Raw genomic sequence first — 7,080 nt, 5'->3', positions numbered from 1 at the left:
CTGACTTCAGCTCAGATCATGATCTTTTAGTTTGTGAGTTTGAGCCCCGTGTTGGGCTCTGTGCTGACAGCTCAGAGCCTGGAGCCTGCTTCGGATTCTGTGTCTCCCCCTCTCTCTGCCCTGTCCCTGCTCATGCTCGATGTCTTTCTGTCTCTCAATTGTAAATAAATGTTAAAAAAAAAAAAGAAAACAAAACCAAAAACCAAAAACCAAACACCACCACCACCAAGCTGGAGATGAAAAGTACTCTGCAATAGAAAGTTCAATAATCTGAATTTCTGTTCTGCTCTACTTCTAACATTAAGCAACCTGAGTAAGTGATTGACCTAGAATTACTTTTTTACACTATCAATCTGTTTGGTAATATGGAAGTCAGCAAGAAAGATTTAAAAAGAGTTTAATTAAGAAAACATAATTTAAAAATGATAGAATGATCTATATCTTTGGATAGTGCTGCTGAACATATAAAGTTAAATGAGAGAGAAGGTCTTGTATAGTGAACATATTGTCTAATTTGAATTCAAGAATTCCGATTCTGGCTGTGCCTTATCTGTGCCTTTCCTTAGGTCATTTGCTTGTGCAGGTCTCGATCTGCTTCCTCTCTAAGATCAGTGTGTCATATCAGCTTATCTCTCAGGCCTCCTCTGGTTCTAAGATTCCACTGTAAAATACAAGTATGTTTCAGTTATCCAAACTTGGTATTGTTTCCTTTATATAAAAATGTTTGTTTGAAACAATCCTTGCTGGAGTTTGTAGCATTTCTTGAATCTGAACTCTCATGGCCATTTTTTTTTTTCTTCAAATACTGCTTTTGTCAGATTCTCTCCTTTCTTTCTATACCTCAAATTATTCTTGTCTTAAATCTTTCTCATAACCATGTCTAAGAAGTCTCTTATACTCCTTTATGTATTTTCTAACCTAGTAACTGTCTGTGTTTCAGTTTATATATTGTTTTCTGACCCACCTTTCAGTTTACAAATTCTCAACTCTATTTTGTTTTTAAAATTTTTTTAATGTTTATTTATTTTTGACAGAGAGAGAGAGAGAGAGAGAGACAGAGCAGAGAGAGAGAGGGAGACACAGAATCCGAAGCAGGCTCCAGGCTCTGAGCTGTCAGCACAGAGCCCGATGCGGGGCTCGAACTCACAGCCTGCGACATCATGACCTGAGCCGAAGTTAGACGCTCAAATGACTGAGCCACCCAGGCACCCCTCTATTTTGTTTTTTAGTAAGCTGACCAAGAGGTGGTTATTGGTTTTCTTTGACATATCTTTCCTTGAGTTCAGTGAGTTTTTTGGAACTTTGAACTGATGTCTTTTGCCAGTTTGAAAATTCTCTGTCATTATCTCTTTCAATATTGTTTCTGCCACATTGTCTTTCTCTTTTCTTCTGGGCATCCAGTTATGTATTAGATCTTTTAATTGTGTCCAATGTATCTCTTAAACACTCAGTTCTTATTTTTTTCCAACTTCTTCTCTGACAGTTTTTATATTTCTTAGGGACCTGTTTCTGATTTTACACACCTTGCATTTTTACCTTGTCCAATCTGCCTTTTAAACCCAAATAAATACTTTTCATTGTAGATATTTTTTTTTCAGATTAAGAATGTTCATTTGATTCTTTTTAATGGTTCCAATTTTCTGTTGAAATTTTCTCATTCTTCATCTTTTTTGTTCATCTTTTGCTTTTTTAACTTTCTAATCTTAGTATTTTAAAGTCTGAATCACCAGTGGATTCTTTATCTCTTTCTCTCTTTTTTTAAAAGTTTATTTATTTATTTATTTAAAAAAGAATTTTTTAATGTTTATTTATTTTTGAGACAGAGACAGAGCGTGAACAGAGGGGCAGAGACAGAGACACACAGAATCTGAAACAGGCTCCAGGCTCTGAGCTGTGAGCACAGAGCCCGACGCGGGGCTCGAACCCACGAACGGTGAGATCATGACCTGAGCCGAAGCCGGACGCTTAACCGACTGAGCCACCCAGGCACCCCTAAAAGTTTATTTTTGAGAAAGAGAGAGAGCGAGAGAGAGCACATGCACACATACATGCACAAGCAAGGGAGGGGCAGAGACAGAGGGAGAGAGAGGTTCCCACTATCAGCGCAGAGCTCAATGTGGGCTTGGGCTGTAACTCACAAACCGTGAAATTGTCACGTGACCAAAATCAAAGAGTAGGATGCTTAACCAACTGAGCCACCCAGGCATCCCCCTGTCACTCTTTTTAAAACGATTGTCTCTATTTTATAGTTCAGAAAAATAAGACATTGCATGAGAAATGAACTCCACCGTATAATGTGTAATACAGTCACAGGTCTTAAGTAGAATTTGGTGTAATGACTATCATTTCCCACGTTTAATCAATAAGCATTGTTCCTTTTTTAGAGGACCTGCAGAAATTACCCATATTAAACACACTGAAAATAAACATTAAATACCATTAAATGATGAGTAGCTCTAAATTTCTCTAACCTCTTTGCATTCATTAACTAGCTCTCCAGAGTGAAAATAATTATGGTTTTCTATTTCTTTAAAATATTGACTGAAAAAGATTTCCAGTTTCAGAAACATAAAAACTAACGTCATTTGGTTCTAAACAAAAATATACCTTAATTATCAAGCTAAAACCATAGCAAAAAAAAAAAAAATAATGACATTATCACCTGAGGTTTTCCTCAGCCTATTTGTTCACCATGTAATCAGACTCTCTTAAATTAATTTCAGCAGAAAGTCTGCCAGTTCATGGGCTTGCCCCATAGCACATCAGGGGATCGTTAATACATTGGGCAGTTAGAAGAACAGTGGTAGTAGAACATCTTATTTTATACAGAAGTGGGAATCGTTATGAATATTTTTTTCTTGTTTCAGTAACAAGATTATAGTACTTTATAGTATGACATACTTTAATGTTTAAAGAATAAAAAAAAATGCAAGTGAGCACCGTAATACACTTGAAAGAAGTGTATTTATTTCACGGGCCCAAGTGTATAACTTTCACAGGCACAAAGTTCCCTGTTTTAAGTAAATCTAGCTAACCCTCACTGTTCATTAGGACTATTTCATATATGCCATCTTACAAATAAGCAACACTTTACAAAAGGCTCTTATCTACTACCTAGTTCTTAGAATAAATGTGTTTATACTTTGAACAGTCATGTGGATACTATAAAGACTATAGCACGCTCTAGTCATGTGGATACTATAAAGATTACTATACTTGATGAAGTTTATTGCCTTCTGTCATGATTTCTTTAATCTCTTTTTACAGTGAACAAATGACTTTCTAAAAAGTCTGAATCTTGTAAGTACAGGTCACCTCCTGGTTAAAGCTGGAGTACTTCGCAGCAGCTAAAAATGTGATGGGCAGCCATTTTTTGGCCTTCTAATGTATGATGCAAACAAAGTTTACGCAAGTCAGAGAGAAGGACAAAGTTGTCAAGTCTTATTTTATGGAACTATGGGGATTCCAGCCAAATTTCTTCTGACAAGAAATTTTCAGTTGCCTTTGGGGGAGATGACCACTGGCAGCCTACTGTTGGAGACATTTGGTGCAGGAAGCCATTGACTTGCACAGGTGTATGGGAAGAAGAATGGTCAAGCAGTAGCCTGGGCTAGAGGAAGTCCAGTGTGAAGTGAGATGTGCTCCCAGGTGCAAAAAGTGGCCAAATAGCATTGGACTGGGCTTCTCCAGGTGATCAGGGCCAGCAGTAGTGACTCTGTGGTGGCCCTGTGGATGGCACCTATATCTCTTTATTTCTTGTCTTTTTTCTTCATATTGGTCATTTTCTTTTATTTTTAGCATGCATATAATTTTCAGTTGCTTTTCAGATTATCAATTATAAACTGTAGAGGCTTTATAGAATATTCTTCCAAAAAGTATTAAGATTTTTAGTCAAAGAGTTACAGTGAATGACCTTGATCCAGTCAAGACTTGTTTTTCAGCTTTGTTATGCTTATTTCCATTTTGCTTTTATTCATAGGGGTGGTCATTAGCCCTAGGGAATGCCTAGGTCTCAGTGCTTCAAGTCTCTTCCATCTTGAATAACAATCTTTTAACACCCTGGTGCTGTCTGGTTGCTGAAATCTACCTCAGTTTTTGAGCTTTCTGTCTGCTGTTTGCTAATTTATTCAGGATTGCCTTGCACATTCACAGTTCAGAAGCTGACCAGCCATTTGAGGGAAATTTGAATGCAGATTTTTGGGCACTCCCTCCGAAGTTCCTTTCTCTCCAATATTTTGCTCCTCAAATCCCATCTCCTTGGGCATCCCCAAACTCACTCTCTGACTCCTCAGACCTAGCAGCATGCTGCTTTCTTCCTGAGCTCTTTTCACTCTTGCCAACACTGGGAAAGTGCCCTCAGAAAAATTCTGAGGAGTGCACCTTGTGTGCTTTCTTTTCTCAAGGATTCTTGCTGCTCAATGTTACTTGAGCTAGTTCTCCAATGCTTTCAAAGAATTTTTTATGTTTTCCCAACTTTTAAAGTTATTTTTGGTATAAGATTTAGTTCAACATAAGCTACATTATTGGGTCCAGGGCCAAAAATTTTATCCATTAAATTTTAATTTCAACAATTTGTTTTATCACCTGAGTGGTATTTTATTTTTATTTTTATTTTTTGAGAGAGAGAGCATGCATGTGAGTAGGGGAGAGACAGAGAGAAAGACAGACAGAAAGAGAGAGAGGGAGAGAGAGAGAGAGAGAGGAAGAATCTTAAGCAGGCTCTATGCCCATCATGGAGGCTGACTTTGGTCTCAGTCTCACAACTGAGAGCATGACCTGAGCCAAAATCAAGAGTCAGATCCTTAACTGATTGAGTCACCCAGGCACCCCACCCGTGAATAATATTAAAAAAACTTTTTAAAAATATGTCCTCATTATTTTTAATCCTTTTTTATTGCATGCTCACTTTGTCTTCCTTTAAACATTTTATATATATATATGTATATGTATATATATATACATATACATATATATATAATAAATTTATATGTGGATTCTGACAATTCTAAAATTTGTTTTTTTTTCCTTCTTTGCATGCTTAGTGATTTTTTGTATTCACCTCATATAAACTGATAATAATTTGTGGAAGTTTTAAATTTGAGAATCCTTCCTTTTTAGAAAACTTGTAAACAGTGGATTATATATGTTTTTCCTTATTTATTATGGGTCTAGGCTTAAAGTAAGAAGGCCTTTGAGTATCTAGCCTTACATACTGCTGAGGCAGAAGTTATATATTTTAATCTCAAATTATGCTTTCCATGGAAAATTTAGAAAAGTAATACAAATGTTTAGTGATATACTTAGATTCACCATGCTTCTTAGACATTTGAAAGCCTTAGCTACAGAAATTCCAAACCCATCTATTAAACATTTATTTAAAAAAATTATGTATTTGAGAGGGAAAGTTACCTACTTGCTAGCAGAAATTCAACCAATTTTAAAGGATTTTTTTTCTTACTTAAGGAAAAGAAAAATGCCTTTTCCAGGATCCAATAAGAGAATAGGTGAAAATAAGCTTTGGTTCAGTTTGAAATTTATGATGGATTGGTACGTAAATTATTCATTAAATGAAAATGAATAATCTATGAAACTAATCAAGCCAGTCTAGTACCATTACTTGGCAGATGACAAATTTGGCCAGATTAGAATTGCCATATTTGATGCTGGGTATAGGCATGATCTAGAAAACAATGGGAAGACTTGAAATCTGAACGTAGAAGATGTGTCTATTAGATGTGGGCAGATTCTAAGGGTGGTACATGGGCGAGAAGGTGGAGAACTGACAGAACTGAAAATTTTTAAAAGCAATCCAGTCTGGAAGGTCGGGTCCTACATGCTGCCTGACTTGCTAGACCACCGAGTATCTTTTTGGAACCCAAAGTAGCATGACTAATTTTAGCAGAATATACTCCTGCTTAATTTTGAAGTCTTTTGTTACGTACAGAGGGAGATAGTGAGCAAATCCTGGATACCATGCTGCATTGGTAACTTGGTAAGACTGACCACTATTTCTTGAACCTGCAATTATGTATTCATCAGTGCTTTATCCCATCAATGTTTTCTTTCCCTGGTCTCTTTAGAGAGTGCTTAGTCATTAGCATCATCCTTCCAAGAAAAAAAGAGCAAGTACATGGTTTACAGATGGCTACCTTCTTTCTGGGTCGTCACATGGCAGAGACCAGAGAAAGGAGGCAAGCTCTCCTTTGTCTCTTCTTACGAGGGCAAAAATTCCATCATGAGGGCTCTACCTTCGTGACCTAATTACTTCCTGGAGTTCCCATCTCCATTTATATCATACTGGTAATTAGAGTCTCAACATATGAATTTTGAGGGGGCACAAACATTCAGTTAATAGCCCTTACCAAAAGCACCTAGCTAAGAATATTTTGTTTACAAATTCCTCAACTCAGTGGAATTAAATGTAGATCTATTGTCATAAACTGTATTTCTGGCTGTTTCTATATTATGAGGAATTAGTACAGAGATAAAAAAAAAAGGAGTGCTGCCTTTGAGCTGATGATTACTTCAATCAAGTTTGCTTTATTGCCCAAAAAACTGCAAAATAATGTGCCTTCTTAAACCAAAGCATTGGTAATTTCCTGTGGAAAAAGAATTGGGGTGTGTTATATTTAGGGAAATGACATGTTCATTCTTATACAAATATTTAGTTTTCTTCTGTGTGTCACACTACTTTGTATCTGCTCATTTTTTTATGTTTCAGAAACCCATTCCAGGCTTCTCACCAAAGCTTTTTGGCTTATAATTTTTGTCTATGCTACACATTATGTGGCCATGGGAACCCTAGGACCGCCTTTGGAAAACAGTGTGATTTTCCTATAAAAAGTGTCTTTATGGGTACAGATCTGGCGATGGCCTGCAGAGGATTTGATTTCTTCCTGTAATTTTCCTTAGACAGTCCCTCCACACCCAGGAGTGTTCCTGGTTTTCATTCTATGGTTTGTGAATTTTTGTCACTCTCAAATTTCTTCTTTTCCCAGTATCTACATGCTATGACCTTGCTTTGAGAAAGGGCTAGAATCAGTCCGGCTGGGTAGGTGAGGGTGCCTGACTGGGCAGAAC

This window comes from Panthera uncia, chromosome B1 (genome assembly GCF_023721935.1).
Source record: "Panthera uncia isolate 11264 chromosome B1, Puncia_PCG_1.0, whole genome shotgun sequence".
Classification (NCBI taxonomy): domain Eukaryota; kingdom Metazoa; phylum Chordata; class Mammalia; order Carnivora; family Felidae; genus Panthera; species Panthera uncia.
The sequence above is the reverse complement of the archived record's forward strand: the minus strand, read 5'-3'. Positions refer to the sequence as shown.